A 17081-nucleotide genomic window follows, 5' to 3' on the forward strand; every position below is an offset into this window, starting at 1 on the left:
TTGAAACATGGCTATGGGTGGAAAGCTGCAAGAACCCCGCTTTACCCAGGGCTTTGAGTTCTGTTTCATTAGGCATCAGATCATTAGTACACACACACACGCGCTTGATCACATGCAGTGCGTATTTACACGCCCGAGTAGCTACTGACAGTAAACTTATCCTGCAATTCGGTGGCTGTTTGTTCTTGCTCGGAGCTCTCTCACTATTTTGCATGAGTGGCTTACAAACTACTCTCTCTCTCTCTCTCTTCCTCTCCCCCCCCCCCCCCCCCCCCCTCTCCCTCCCTCTCTCTCTCTCTCTCTCTCGCCTGGAGGTGGGGACAGGCAGCAGCAGCTATCCGCCGTGCGCTGCAGACATCATTAGGAGGGGAGCCACTTTCCACCGTCCGCGCCGGAGAAGCGCAGGGGAGCCCTGGCAACAAGGAGAGACACAAACTCAGCAGACCGCTGCACCCCACAGTAAGTCCCGTACATCTCCCCAACCGTTGCCCGTTCCTCCAGCCACTCCTGGCTCTGTCCGGGCCACTTTCCCCTGTTCTTTCTGAGCTGTGGAGAGAAAATGGCTGGAAGAAACTGGGCTGGGTGGCGCTGCTGGCTCTCTTTTCTTACTTCGAAGGCTTTGGAAAATGTTTACTTCGCCTCTTGACCTGTTTTGTAGTGGTAAAATTGTAGAGGGATATTTGAGAATAACGTGTATAGCCGTGTCATTTCGCGGCGCTGATGCAAAGTAGTGTTTAAGAGGAGCCAAAGACAGCGGAGCCTCGGGTGGAATCTGACAGAGTGAGGAGCGCGTCCGCTGTACTTCCATTAACTGCGCCACTCTGACGATCGCTCTTTGCAGACTAAATTTGTATCACTTAACAGCGACAAACCCCGCTAAAAGGCGTCGCCACAAGCCGTCGCTATCCTCTTATGAACTCTTTTGGTGCTGACAAGGGCTGTCAAAGGCAAACAGTTGCATTTGTTTATCTACGTTTCACCATCGCGGAAGTGTTGTCTCCACAGGAAAACAGACCAACAACTACACACACGAAGACACGCAGATTGAAACGACCGGCGTTTGTCAGGGGAAAAGCTACAGCTGCGTGTGCGTTTTGCATGTGTCGACAGGTGATTCCCTGACATGTTGTATTTTTTTACCCGCACTACTTTTGAGTGTAGTAGTTGTAGATCCAGCCAGCTGATCGTAAAGGACATAGAGGTTGTGATTGCCGGACGGTCTGTGATGTCATTCATCCTGGCTTGGGCCATTATATAACGGGACTGTAGGGAAGCCTGTGATAGCAGACTATTTTTACTCTGTTTACACCTCACAGTTGCACTCAGGCAGAGCTGCGAAGGAGCCTGTGATTCACTTACATTAGGAATTTAATATTGCATCCAAATGAGACCATGTGGATAGAGGTCTGGAGCTGGGGATTACATTTAGAAAGCTCTAACTCTAAATTAAAATTAAATTTATTACGCCTACATATTGGCTATGGTTGCATGGTGACTCCAACAAAAATTATTTGATATAATATATAAGTAATCTGTTTTCTATATGGTGTTAATATGTGGTTCCATGCTTTTTTTAATGGAACATAATTTCAGTTACATGAATAAGGATCATTTGAACAGTACAGCAGGAGGTTTTTGAATAGACCCTATATAAGTAATGGACACAGCCATTGGTAGCCATAAGATCCATGATACCCTGCAATCTTAGGACCATATATAAAAAAGAAATAAGACTGCTGATATCAGTCCAAGGATATTGTACAGGATGAAACCTACACCGGTGATGAGTGTAGACTGTATATATAAAAATGGAAACCGCCATCTGTAGCCATCATTAATCCCTATAAATATAAAACCAGTGTAAATTGATATCTACTCACACTATTTACAGCAAGTCTTAGTAGGAGTGTTGTGAGAACTCCTATTATGTGATATTTGCTAGTTTTCAGGTCATGTTCAAGACAACATGTCAGTTTATTAATTACTTGTCTTTTATCCTGTAATTTGGTTTTATATTTTGCACAAATTTACATATTTTTTTCTTACTTGTTCACTTGACTTTAGTAAAGATGACTTCAGACTTGTATATGAGAATATAAGCTATACCGGAAAATGTTTGCTGATGTTATAAATCCACTGCGAAGTGGCCTCATTTTCACATAGACTTCTATTCATACCAGGTTTAATCCGAAACCAGCAAAGCACTTCTGGTTTTCTCCTGCGGTTTTATGGGTCTGCCTGTGCAGATATTTGTTAGCATTGCTTGTTGATTATCCCATGTAATGCTTGTAACATGTCATTCGCTTTGTTGACCTCCCTGAAGCAATTGATGTACTACTAAAGGGACCTGCTCCTAAACAAACAGGTCATTAGAACTCACAGTTTGAGTTTGTGCAGTACATAGTCAAACATGTGATTCTTGGAGTTTCAAGGTATATAGAGAATGTTTAGTGTGTAGTCACAATGCAATACTTTTCAATATTGATGAGCACATGCCTTATTTTTTGTTCAAGCTCGACCTTGTTCTCAGGTTTTCAGACTAGTAAAGAACTGTTGTTCTCAGCTGACGCATTTCCAGAGCCTTAGTCAAAGCCAGACAAGCCATTCAGAGTATTTTTAAAACATCTCACCCAGCATTTGTTCATAGAAACCCTGTGGTATGAAAAGTAGAACCCCCTTGGATTTTCCTGCAGATTCCAATTAGACCCCACTCAAATTGGTAATAGGAAGGACGAAGAGCAAGTGGTAATCAGCTGTGGCCCACACAAGTTGTTCCTGTTGACGTAGGTTTTCACGATGTACCTGCAGAGTGACTCAAACTCATGTTGGCTCCAAAAACACGTGATGGCTGAAATCTTGCAGGAAAGTTTGGCAATTAATATTTTTTAATAAAATATTTGCCATTGAACAGAATCACCATAATATGGCTTTTTTTTCGTTACGCATCTACGCAACATCGTATATTTGGAAAAGTTGGAGTGTTTTAATGAACTACTGTATATTTAAGCACTTTTTATAGAGTCAATAAAATTCCATGCTGGCCTGAGCATATGGAGGATTTTATATTTTTTACTCTTACTTTGAATTTATAGTCATACTAAAAAATAAAAGCTGTTTTTAGTACTTGTCATCTGTTAAGAATATAAAAATAAAAACATTTTTGGCCATGGAAGTGTTTGTAAGAGTAAACATTTTTTTTTATTAATGCCTTTTTTCGTCAACATTTATGTAAAAATGTTCATACTGTTAGTGCGCCAAGACAAATGTGTGTAAATAAGACCAATGCAGTGTTGTCTCCAGGTTTTGTTCACTTAGGTAGAAATTTTCCAAGCTGCTACAAAATGCAACAACACCTTGAAAAAAGTATTTTCTACTACTATTGATCTGTTGGGAACTTTCTCCTGCAATCAGCCATTATTGTGAAGCATTGGCAAAAAGTTACACGTGATCCAATGTGATAGTTATAAATCAGCCTCTGTGACGCGGACAGTTCGCACCTTTTCAGTGTATTGATTTGGTTAATGTTTTGTTTGAGCAATGAAAAATGGAAATGTTTTCCAGAATAATTTAGACACCCATGATGAGATGATAATTCAAGTTTAATGATATGTATCCCAGATATATTGACAATTGGAGCAACACACAAATCATGCAAATTACTTTCCTTTATCTGCCTGTGTCTCTTTTGCCTTTAAAATATGCGACGAGCGAAGAACTGTCGGTGGGCTGTTTCAAAATAATGTGCATCTAACTGCATAAATCAATAACAGTGGCAGCAGCAGCAGGTTGCAGGGTAGGTCCTTGTACTCATTTTAAAAGTGAGAAGAAGATAGATGCGTAAATGTGCAGTGCTGCATGTTTATGTCCTCAGGTGTGAGTAATGTGGGTCCAGAGTTTCTGGAATCAATGAGTTTATTTAGGTCGGAGGAGAGTGAGAGAGAGAACGCAGCTCTGAATGTGTCTGGAGAGTGACTGATGTAGAGTTTTTAATTACAACCAGGGACAGCGTAGAGAAATTAAAAGAAGAAAAAATGTAATTATTCAATTTGCATGTGTCCCTGTGGTTTTTGTCTCATACAGATAGATTACTGTGATAAATAGACGTATTAAGACCCTGTGGTTCTGTTTGAAGTTCATACATATATGTGTAATTTTTTTTAATTTCTTGCTTCTTTGGCTCATTCATTTGACTCTTTGTGTTACAGTAGAACATGGTAAATTGGGAATTGGGCATTTTGCAGGAGATGCTGTCTTTGTAATCTACAATAATAATGAACTAGGCCTGGTGTTGATCCCTGTGGGGTGCCATGAAAAAAATCTTTTAGGTCTTGAACCTGATGAAGATCAAGTATTAGCCACAAGAGATCAATAAAAGAGATGAGAAGTTATTGGTAATTTTATGGGCTTTGTTGAGTCACTTAGTCAGATACTGTTTCAGGCTAGGGAGTGCAAGGGTTAATAAACTGCTCTGTGGGCAGTTTCGGTGCGATGATAGATACCATCATAGAGATGTGAGCTAGGGTGAGTGGAAATAGTACATTCCACGACATTAGAAAGGAATTAGCTGGGATGGAACAAAAGTTTCAGTCTGCCTTTTCAGTACCAGGTATTTCAAGATGGAGATTGGCTTTTGGAACCTTTCAGGATAGTGAGTATTTGATAAGAGATGTGGACAGTCTTATGAGAATAGAACTTGTAAATGGAAGGGAAGATTAGCCATATTTTGTGTACTGAGTGAGATGAAAAAAAGAAAACAAGCCGAGTAGAATTAAATGGAGTAAATGATTTTTACCTTTTCTTTACCTTCACACTTGATGTATAAAATGATAGCTAGTCGTAGAAAATTCCAAGATCAGGAAAAATGTTGTTAAGCAACACTGTCTAATTTCCAAGGTGAAGAGCAGGAATCATGTTATTTCCATAACATCAACCCTGGTCACAAACTTCTTAATTTCTCTTCTTCGTGGTTAAAGTAAACCAGCCAATGTCAGCCCTGTCTTTAAGAACTGTTTTAATGAATATGTTTTAAAAGTGATCACTGGATGTTGTATATTAACTTGTGTTTGTCAGTTCTGCTCCCTCCTGTGACTTTTTGACTCTAGCTCTCCTTAAGAGATTTGGATGGTTTGCAAAAATAAAAACAAATCTCTGAACCAGTTCTGTACTGAAACCATGCCAGTGTAAGAAGCCCTCTAAACCCAGATGGTTCAGTCAACTCTTTTTCTTTTTTTAATATATGTCATAGCTTTGTGCTAGCTTTGTGCAAGGGAAAGGTGAACCTGTAGTGCTCTTATTGTGTGGCCATGCCACTGTGAATCAGTGGCTGTTCCACCCACTGATCCTCCTCACACACATACACACATACACACAAACACACGCTGCTCTTACACTGCACTGCTCTTTACCACTGTCACCGTAGCCTTTGATTTTAGCCGCCACTCACTTTCAAATGTTAATGAGTGGCAATTAGACGCCAATGTGTCCTAATCACAAGCCACTTAACTGAGCCCGGCTCATTTGTCAGAGCCATATGTGTGCAGCGACCCACTCACCCGAACCCACATGAATACACACATCTGCTGGATCATGTCGAGTGTTTTCTTTGTCTTTGGACTTTACCTACAACCTAAGGAAAAAAGAGTGTGCTTTGGTCAGCGTTTTCTTTTTCTGTTAGAAGAGATGTGGAGTGAGTTACTGTGATTACATGGGGTGGAGTTCCAGCGTTAAATGGATTGATTGCAGAAATGGCTTCATCACTGAACTTGCGAACACAAACACTGGTGGGGTGAGTAATTGGTGGGCGGAGCTGGTGGTTCTGATCAATCACCTGAAACAAATGTGGCCTACTTTGTATAGAGGTGCAGGGTTGAAATAACAATTTGCTTTACCTTAACTTTTGCATTGTGAGTAGAGTTGACACGTCGTATGGTGTTTTGGAGAATTGTAAAGTGAAGTGAAGTGAAGTGTAGAGTTCTGTCTGACATAAAAAAGCCTGTGCAGGCCTGCTGAAGTCTGAGGGGGCATTCACACCTCAGGGTTGGGCTCTTTAAATGAACTTCTGCCAGAAATTGAACCTTTTTTTTGCAGTTTTCCAGTCGTTTTGGTTTGCAGTCACAAAAGCAAGAGATAAAAATCATCCAAAAGCCCAGGTTAGGAAGAGGTTTCACTGTGTGTGACGTGACACTTCAGTCTCTGCAGAGATGCCTACATTAAAAATAATTCCACCTAATTAGTAGTAGAATATTTAACATATGAAACATGAAGGACTGCAATCACAGTCTGTAAATTTTAGCATTGTTCTGAACATTAGCTGATGGGTTGTGAACATCTGCTGCTAAGGAAACGATTATTACATGATGGGTTGTGAATATCTGCTGCTAAGGAAACGATTATTACAGGTATTAAACAAAATATATTTCTCGTTGGTGCTTAAGAGATGACAGTGTCAGGGCTACAGCGGTGCAGGTTCTAGGTTTGACACTATCTAGAGTTAGGTTGCACCCAGAAGTGTGTGAACTGTGGTGACCCCTGATAAACGGGATTCTATCAGACATAGAATATTCATATAAATAAATAAATATTAAATACATAAATAGTAATAAATTGAATTGAAGTTCTTTTAGTTCATAATTTCAAATAACTTTTTTTTATCTGGCTGTCACTCCCTGCTCCACTCACAGAAGCAGAAGAAGCGAGAACTGATAATGAATTTATGACAGGACTCTGGAGCGAGGACTGGTCACTCTGTTGTATATCTGTCTGTGTGTGGTCATTTATACTGGACATGTCTGTAATCAGTGAAAACAAACAGTACGTCAGACTTGTCTCTGTCCATTACACGGTGCCTGTGGCAGTAATTATTAGCTTCTGTTTGTGGTATTATATTAGTAGACATTCAAAGTAGTCGGATACAAAAAGCAGAAGCAGTGTCTGTCTCTGACATTAGCTGTGCTGTCAGTTACAGATTGTAGAAAACAAAACTCTCTGACTCTGTCCAGTTGATTTGTGCTGAAATTCAGCATCCTGAGATTGAATTAAAGTTGTCTCTCGTTGTCTCTCTCTCTTACTCTAGTACTCGATGACAGAAGCAGTACTGAGCCCATGTTTGCATGTTTAGGAAATGATCTCGTTTAATTTACATTTGAATGGTTTCTTACCAACAAGGGCCGGCATATCGAATGATAGTGAATTTGAATTTTACATTTTTATCAGACAGTTGACAAAGTAACACTAGCTTTTCAATTCAAGTGGGTCCTGGTTGGTGACTGAACTGCTGAATAGACGTACACATGAACTTGATGTTTGATTACTGATTATCTATATTTACCGTGCATTTACCGGTGTCTACTACATCATTAGACTGGAATGACACACAGGAAGTAGAGGATTCTTTATTGACTACCTTTCAACCCGTCAGCAATAGTCGATGCCAAATCTTACTTAATCTTACTATACAGGGTGTTGTGTAACATTGAACCACAAGACACACAAAAATAAACTGTGTTGTGTAACATTGAGTTGAACCACAAGACACACAAAAATAAACAAATACTAGTTGTAGGGCAGGATTAAAAGAACTTTTGTCTGTTAGTGTGGTTGGACAGAGTATCTGGAGAGATGTGTGTGTCATATAAAATTCATTTGATCCTGATTTTTAGATCAAGTGACAGCTCCAGTCGACAGGAAGGAGACACAGTGAAGTGGTGGCATAGGAAGTGTAGGATTTAACTAAACAAAACTGTGTGTGTGTGTGTAAAATGTTTTTGAAATGTTAAAGTGTGGGGGCAGATCAAGAGATGCAACTGTCTGGTTGAACCATGACGTGTGTTCAGACCTTTCAACGTTCTCTTTGATCCTCGTCTATTCACGAGGCTGCAGAGTACACACATTGACACATGGGAAAAAAAAACCTGCCTACTGACAGGATACTGTTTTTAAAGGAGATCAATGGAAGTATTTTTGTGAAAGAACATCTCCTCGTGTGATACTGCTTTGCGTTGCAGTCTTTGCGTCAATTCAATAGAGTTGTCGTGGCCCACGTTGGAATCTGCAGCTCAGCTACTGTACAATGGTGATACAGTTACAGTGCTTTGTAGTTGCATCTGTATTAGTAGTGTTTAAAATTTCATTTGGCTAATTACACCTTGTGTAATTAATTAATGGCAATGCCTTTTTAATCAAATAGCATATATGGTTAATAGCATATACATAGCATACTGTATGTGTGTATGTATATACGGTATATATATATATATGTATATAGTATCTAGAATGATATGAGAATGATAGTAACTACTATTATTCTCCTTATGGACCAAGGTCATCCCATGGTCTGAATGTGAGTGAGAGTAATGACTGCGGGGTTAAATCCCACACACCCTCGTGTTACAACTGTGGGTCGATAAGTTCTGCAAGGCTCAATAACCATGTGAAAAGGGAAGCTGGCTCGGAGACTTATGCCTGTCACGTGTTTACGTTGGCTCTGTAATAGCTTTCACTAAAGCTGACATGATATACAACTGTCTGCATGCTGAACAGATTGCCATAAAATGTGATATTACATTGAACTGTCTGTAGTGTGTAAACAATGGGAGAGAAACCAGGAACATGAAGCCTTCACGCTGCACATTTCTGCATTAATTCCATCCCAGAAAACTTGTCCAAATCTGTCAGAGTTCAGTGTTTAAGTGTGATAATTCATTGAAATCGTAATGCAGAAGTTAATTCAGCGTGTTACTTCTGTGATCACCCCGCCTTGATTTATATTTGATTACATTCCAAATAAGGTCTGGCTGTGAGGGGAAGGATTTTAAATGCTGGCCATTTGAGGTCCTTGTTAAATGAGGGAGAACCTGACTGAAATCTGTTCACTCTGATAGGCTCCAAGTGATTTCTTCTATGTTTAATGTTCTGTATTACAAACCCCATTCTACAAAGGTTGGTACACCTTCCTAAGATGCTGTAAAGACTAGGGCTGATCTGATTAATCACAGGACACCTGTGAATAAATGGCAATGAGTCATGATTGTTAACATAATTAAAACAATTATTCTGATTAATCACAGTTAAACAACATTTTGACAAAAGGTCAAAAAACATTTTTCTGTACACTTCTGGAACAGATATCTGTTTTTGTCTGTGACTAATCCAAATGATGATATTAGTAACACCCAAACAAGAAAATCTGCAAACAGCAGACAGCTCTGGACTGCAGGCAGGCCGGTGAAGCACACACTCTGTGTGTACACAGACGGTCTTTTGTAACGTGTGCTCTACAGAAATACTTATGGAGTATTTTTCTGGGAAGACATATATATCATCTTGAGGGGAACATTTGTCTCTTATATGAACACAAATGAAAAAAATTAGTTCCCACCAGATTGAAAACATGCTACAAAAGGCTGTAGGTCTATTTTTCACTCACCAGACTTTTGAAAAACATCTCAGGTAAAACCACGGAGCCATGCAAATGATGCTGCATAGCTCAGGTGAGGTATTATAACTCTGGGTCGCAAGATTTATTTGTTCTGTTTGATCATTATGACAGGCCATAAATAAAGGAATTGTGAGGCAGGGGCCACAGAAAACTTATTCAGGGGACATAACTTGATACTAGGGATGGATTCATCTCCCTCCTTTCTCTCCTCTCTTTTACTCTGCTTTCTTCTCTCCTCAACTCAGCTGAACTGTACTCCCCTGTCCTTTCCTCTATTCTCTCCCCATTTTACCTTCTACTTTAGTCTTCTCTACCTACTCTACTGTACTCACCTTCATCTTCTTCTCTAATCATCACCTCCTCCCTCTTTTTCACCCCCCCACTCCCTTTTCTCTGGTCTTGTCTTCTGTTGTGTCCTTTCCCTTCATGTCCTCTCCTCTCCTGTCCTTGCATATCCTCTCTTTTCTTTTCTCTCCTTTAACATCCTCTGCTATCCTCTCCTCTCCTTTCTCTCTTGTCTCCTCTCCTATTCTGTCCTCTGTTCCTTTTACTTCTTCTCTGCTTTCCTTTCCTCTCCTCCCCTCTCCCCCTGCCCACTCCTTATCAGAGGCAATAGAGGATTAGAGGGGTTGACAAAGACTGGCAGTCAGTCAGCTCCTACAGGCTTTTCTCTTCCCCACAGAGCTCCAGGCCTGGGACAAGGATAAGCTGACAACCTGTGACAGAGTCAGATAGAGTGCGATAAGACGGAGAGTTGACAGATGAATACTACGACCCAGGGTTATATTTACTACACAGATAATAGCTTACAAAAGACAAAAGTTTCAAAGCACCTGATCAATTTGTCTGGAGACCCCGGAGGGCAGGGAAAATCCATGACTATAGTTATAGAAGTATTTTTCCTTTTTGGTCTGAAGTCCCCCACTGAAGGGTGAGAGGGTGGGTGGAACAACAATTTCTTAAGTCGAAGCTGGGAGGATATGCATTGAAGTGAAGGAATTCAATAACAGGAAAATGACCAGTGATAGAAACAATCCCTGGAATACCACAACCCACCCTTCACCAGTGTTGATCTTGGCACAAAGGTTGTTTCCATTGCAGCTGTTTACATCCTGGGATGCTTATGTCAGGTCTGAGCACATGGCAGATGATGAAGTTAGTATCTGAGGGATTCATCCAAGTATATATTTTTTTTAAATGGCTTCTTAACCTTTTCAGTATTTTTCTGAGGATGCATAAAGAGTTCAAGTTACCAAGTGGTCAAGGGCATGGTGAAGAAGAGTCTGAATGACAGGTCCTGACAAGTCAGTCACAGTTACACCATGAGCAGTGTTCCAACTTGTGTTTCTAAGGCTGAAACTATTCCCTCTTCATATTAGCTGTTGCGTCCTCTGAATAGAGAGACTCGCTGCTGCATGAGGCTGGACTGCTGGCTTTGTCTGGCTGTCTGTCTGGCTTCTTTTCCTGCTAGTTGTGGCTTGGCCAGTTCATATCTTTTTTTCTTTTTCTTTTTCTTTTTTTTCGAACGGATGACTGAGTGGCTGCCTGGCTTTGGATCAACTTCATCTGGCCGGACATTAGGCTAGATGCTTGGCTGCATTCGAGCTAGCTGAGAAGCTTTTTGGATACACGTCTGGCTGAGTGACTGTGGCTGGCTATTATTTCTCCCTCCCTTCCTTAACTATGTAGTAAGCACATGACATTGGAACAGGGACATTTGGCAGTGGCAGACAGGGAGGTGTTCTGGAGCACTGCAGCAGAGTTGAGCCAGGATGTTTCCTGCTTCACCAATCCTATATTTGTTTTCCCTGCATTTCCTTAACCCTTGATAATAGATGAAAGGGCTTCAAATTCTTCTTTTTACGTCACCAAATGAGTGTTTTTAGTGGTGCATGCAAAAAAAAGACTGAAAATGAATCATCACTGGATATAGAAAATATTCTCTTTTTCCTAATAGAATTTCTTTCTCATAAAAGCTTTCGACGGTTTGCTCAAATAACTGCATATCTGTGTCTAAATGATATAGAGGTGAAACCTTTATTCACTCCTCAGACTATTTTCAATGGTAAAATTCATCAATAAAATCTTTATAGTGTCTCTGATCCACTGGAGTGTGTTTTAATCACTTGCTCCCTGGGTTTAGCAGATAGATTGATTTAACATCAGGGCCGAATTAATTTGGTTCTAAATCCCAGAATCTGCTCATGCCACCAGGTTTTTTGTGTTTAAATAAAATATAAGGTAGCTACCAGCAGAGGGCATCACATTGTAGATTGGCCTTTCAAACCAGACAGCCTTTCAAATATATATTTATATAAAATGGTAAAACTCCTGTTATTTCTAAATGTTGATTTAATGCTCAGCCATCTTTGTTATTACTTCAGAATTTTCTAAGCAGCCAGGAAGCAAACATTCTAACTTTAGGGGGTGATCTTGGCGAGCAAATATCTTCCATCTTTACTTACTAATGTGCAAATCAAAATCATCTTAACAGATGGTTATGCTATAATGTTTGCAGTTAGCATGCAAACGTATCCATCCTACTGATCAACAAAGGCCAAACAGTCTAGAAAGTGGCAGGATGTCAGGATCATTAACAGCCCAGCTTTTGCTAAAAATAAATGTCTTTCTCCAGCTTCATTCTTTTCAGGTTCATCCTGGAGTTAGATTCTATCCCAGCAGTGCTCATCAGTCCATTCCAGTGCCACATATAGCAACAAACATTTGTATTTACGACTGGGGATCGAGCCTTGCTGTAAGGCAAAAGCACTAATCACTGTTCTACCGCATGTCACTTGTCAGGTCATTGCATGCATTTTAAATTGTTGCATGCAGATAGAGCTGAACTCTCTAAGTGACCCAACTCTGAACCATATTTATGGTCCCCGCAGCAAAGAGCCCCAGTTATGTTTCTTTTATGGCGGCTGTGCTTCTAGTTGTAGAGTCTGAGTTTCAGTCCAAAAGATGCTGAAAATTGCAACTAGATGCTTACAGTCTGAAGCCCTGCATTATATTTTCACTAAGTTGCTCCAGTGGCCTGTAGCCACTGATTGACGAGCAGTGAATCTTCCCTTCAAACTAACTGGAATTGTACACATTGTTGGCTGAGGAGGGGCCGTGTAATTGGAGCCATAAATTAAACAGATGTGTTTTAAGACGCTGGTAACACTTGTACTGCTCTGAGTGTAAGGAGAAAAGCACAGTAAAAGACAATTATGGCCACACATACTGTACTTACAGGGGATTTATTACCGATGCTTTTCTGCCTGTTACAAGACTTTTTGTTTTTCTTTAGGTAATCTGCCACTAGTCCACATCTATATTGGCTCTTTACATATACTGTATAGATATATGTTTTAAACAGCATGTTGTAACGCTAGGTGGAAAGTAGGAAAATATCATATTAAATTGAGAAAGCTTATTTAGTTCAGCAACACAAGGGTAGGTCTAAATTGAGGTTAGCATTACAGCCTAATATGGTATTGTCAAATAGCCTCATGTTAAAGTGAGTACCAATACTGTGTGGGTCTAAATACATATGTAAAAACAGTGATTTCCAGCAGGTGTTTTCTTGGCCATACTACTCACGCACTGGGTTGTGTTTTCTGAGCAGATCACATAGAGGTAATGAATTCCCCAGCCCCTTACTCCTATTATTACTCTAAATATATGCCTAATCTTAATCCTAATCCTCGCTCAAATCTGAAAGTAAATTTAAATCTTCACTTTAAACAAAATCTTTTACCTCACAAGACTGTTTTTCTCAACTGCAGGTTGACACCAACACCAAAGTTTTTGTGTCCCCTAAGGTATACTTAAACCATGTACACACATACACACACACTCCTGGTGCAGCTGTGCTTTGGCTGCTGTGCACACCCATTGCAGGGGCTTGCCCAGGGAAAATACCTGTGGTAGGAGAAGAAAGTTGACCTAATGGGAAATTACTAGGCATCCTCATCAGACCAAAATAACTGTTTTTGTACATTCCATAACTTTAATTACTCTTATAGGAACGTTGAAACTTCCCAGATGTCTGAGTATCAGGTGGTTTACGATCATCATCCAAAAGCATATTTCACTTGAAGAGAAACTGGGAGGAAATGTGCAATGGTTTATACAAGAAACGTCCATATTTGTCCTTTAACGACGCTTGTAAGTGGCACGTTTTTTGTTTTGACGTGGATCCGAGTGTTTAAGTCTGTAGGTTTTATCATCCAAACTGTGTCGGAGATCACGTCCGTGATTTAATGCAAACGCTCCAATAATGGCGTTGTGAAGTGTTGCCATACATAACAGTAGTTAAGTGCCCCCATCACTGGATTTAATTTTTATTGTCTCTTTTTAATGCTGCTGTTGTACACTTTTTAAGAGCGTCCTCCATTAATGTCTCGGCAGTAGATAAGTTAATAAAAGTGTGGTGTTTCTGTGTCACATTTGCTCCAGTGTGTGCACACTAGTGTATTCTGAAAGCAGTCATTTCTCACTGTACAGTACATCCTGCATCAGAGCAGCTTCTAATGTGGGCTTCTACAAAACCTGTAGAAATGTCTCACCTCCTATCGACTAAATCCTAACCACCAATTATCCCCAACACCCAACAACAGACAATCTGTTGTGTAGGAAAAGAAAAGATGCCTTCTCTCCGTGTCTCTGTCAGCCTTAAACTCTGGTTCTTTTTTTGACGTGAGCAACAAGTCTCCTTGGTCTAACGCTACATGACATGCCATTAGCTCTGCTACACATTTGTCCCCACACTACCTCTTACACAGCTGCCATGAGATGGATGGCTAAGTGCATTTAACTCTCTGACATGGTGTGTTATATCCAGCTGTGGCCGACTAGCAGCTGATGTCTGTAACACCTAAATTATATAAATACTATCCAACTTTTGTGTAAAAAAAATCAATTTATTTCTTAACTTTTCAAATGTGTCTTTACTTGTAAATAAGTAATAATAATTTAGTCCCTTATTCGTCCCACAATAGGGACATTTATTTACAGTTGCAACCGACACAGGCTGCCCAGGGAATCAAACCCAGGACTCCCTATCCTGCCTGTAAAAAAACTATATCCTGTGTCCTCAGTGCTAATTTATAGTGTGGCTTAATGTTGCCTCAGGTTCTGAGTCGACCTCGGAGAAAATTATTGATTAATTTTCAGTTAGAAAAGCCATGTTTTCAGCATGTACTTGACCAGGACATGTGAAGTACTTCTCCAGTGTGTCTTTTACTCACTGACAGTCCAGTCTCTCTGCAGGCTGCTGGCACGTATTGATTGGCTGATTGGCAAGTGCAAGGTGCAGTTGTTTTGTCCCCCCCCCCATGTTCCTCCATTTATCTATTTTGTGATATTATAGGGATTCATGGTAATGTGTATTCAACCACATTAAAATTTGTTGAAAAAAATCTATTGAAAAGATTCCCTTATCAGTCAAAAATGTCAGGTTTTTAAACTGATAACAGCTGCTCTGACTTTGATCAGTAAGGTAACTTGGACAGGATTCCTGCCAGATGTTAATTTTTATCATTTAATTGATTTGGGCCTAAATGCTGTCTTTTTAAATATTGATTCACTTACATTTCAAATTAAATCTAGTCACTCTAGTGTTTCTTAGCTATCTTTTGTCTTTGTCTAAAATAATTTCTTTCAACATTCATCATTTAGTCTCTACAAATTTTATAAACTTTTTTTTTAGCTAAAATTTAGTAAAAATTTAAGGCAATACACTATATGTATATCTTTAAATTTTTGCTTACCTCAAGCCATATATTTTAATAACATCTATGTCTTTCTGAGTCAGATTTTGTTGTTTTGTTTAATTATTTATAGTGATTTATTTTTATACTTTATTGATCCCAAGGGAGAAATTGTGGGTGTTACAACTGCTCCTGGAAGATCATTTAAAAAAGGCCAGAGAAATGCACTGGTATTTTGCATTTTAAGGTAACCTGAGGTTATCGATTTTCAACTAACAATGCTAACAGTTCATGTACTTTGTAAATATTGACATAGACATATGAGCTGTGTAAACTATAGTGAGGCTAAGCTGGACTTAGTAATACATTGTACTGGACCTTTAAATCCCCTTTAATATGAATTGTTTCTGATATTTTAAAATGAATTTGCTCGGAGCGCCTACTTAATTCTCACCATGAGTGTTTCAGTGGAGGCAGTGCGAGTGTTACCCCATAATTATCTGTTGACCTGACAGCATGTCTAGTCTTTATCAACATGACCTGCAGGCCATCTGTGTTTCATAAAAGCAGCTCCATGGAGTTGCATCTCCATTTTAGTTTATTGTCTGGTGTTGAAATACAGTAAGCAATCCAACACTAGACGCACAGGAGGTCAAAGGTCCACGTTGCAAAAGTGTTTCTGTAATCCACGGGTAACAACACGGACACACACTGTGATCTATTCTCTGAAACTTTGCACAAGGCTGCTGAGAAACTGCAGGCTCTGCAGGTTTCTCTCTTTAACCTTTGGTAGAATTTCTCTCCCCCAGTGGAACAGGCACAGCTCATGATTAGACTCCATCAGTAGTACCACGGCTCGATTGTCTTTGGTCCAACTGTGCAGAGGAACAGTTTCATAAAATCTTAAAAATAAGTAGTGCAGCAGCAAGAGTATCCACCAAAGGCTGTGGTACATTTTTACAGGCCAGTGTGGGATGAGGCTCAGCAGGAGAACTTGGAGTGATCTTTACATGTACAAATGTGACAAAAAACAAAGGTGGTCTTATTTCAGAGGACAAATATTTTCTTGGACTTGTACATTAACGATAATTCCTGGGATTGATTTCAAAGTTCACTTGGTAAAAACCTAGAATCTTACAACAAGTCACATTTTAGGTCTTAGTAGTAGATAAGCAGGTTCTGACCAGGTGAGACCATTGAGATTTGTTTTTGGGACAGCAAAAATACTTGAAAATTATTACTATTTAATACAAAAAAAACAGCCCCAGCTTTAAATTAAACGACAACCTCTCTTTTCTCCTGACAAGAGTTGTAATCATAATGATCAGGAACTCCCCCCATCCCCCATCCCCAAAGAAACCACTTGCTTGTTAGAAACACAGAAGGGACATTTGTTTTACGGGTCCAAATAAAATATTTACAGTTCACAGTACCTGAAAAAGCAAAGTGACATTTCAAATTCTACGAGAGCTATTTTGGCTACAGTGTTGGTGTTTTCTCTGAAAAGTTCAGAGGTGGACAATGAAACATTCTGGTGATGGACAGACTGAACATCCGTGGCTTCAAGACTGGTGTTACACACTTCTTGGTCGGCCAGTGTTTTGCAACTGTGTACAAACAGCCAGACAAGGTCACGTCAAGGTCAGTGAATCTGGCTTTAATGAAGCCTCTCACTGTGATGTATTCTTTAAAGTCCTGTAAATGGCTTGTTTAATTCGTGCAAAGCACAAATGCTTCATGTAAGCTGTTTTTTTTTTTTTTTTTAAATGCGTAATGGTATGCAGTAAAGCCTTATTGTCCTCAGTGTGTGGAAATAAAAGCTGATGCCTTGTGTCCGTTCTACAAAGCCTTTCATTGATGCTAATTACATTTTTGGGTGTGTTTTTGGACAACAAACTCCCTCCCCTTAAAAGCTGGTTTTGTTGATAATTTTGGAAATTCCGTGC

General features: G+C 39.7%; 1 protein-coding gene across 1 annotated transcript in view; it reads left to right on the forward strand.

The window, feature by feature from the left end:
• The first annotated feature begins 301 nt into the window (after positions 1-301).
• Positions 302-17081, forward strand: part of atxn1a (ataxin 1a) — an 82823-nt gene continuing 66043 nt past the window's right edge. Inside the window, exon 1 of the mRNA XM_008331694.3 lies at positions 302-459. The gene's annotated coding sequence lies outside the window, so the exon portion shown is untranslated. The remainder of the gene's footprint in view (positions 460-17081) is intronic.

Source organism: Cynoglossus semilaevis, chromosome 18, assembly GCF_000523025.1.
Source record: "Cynoglossus semilaevis isolate Cse_v1.0 chromosome 18, Cse_v1.0, whole genome shotgun sequence".
In the NCBI taxonomy this organism is placed as follows: domain Eukaryota; kingdom Metazoa; phylum Chordata; class Actinopteri; order Pleuronectiformes; family Cynoglossidae; genus Cynoglossus; species Cynoglossus semilaevis.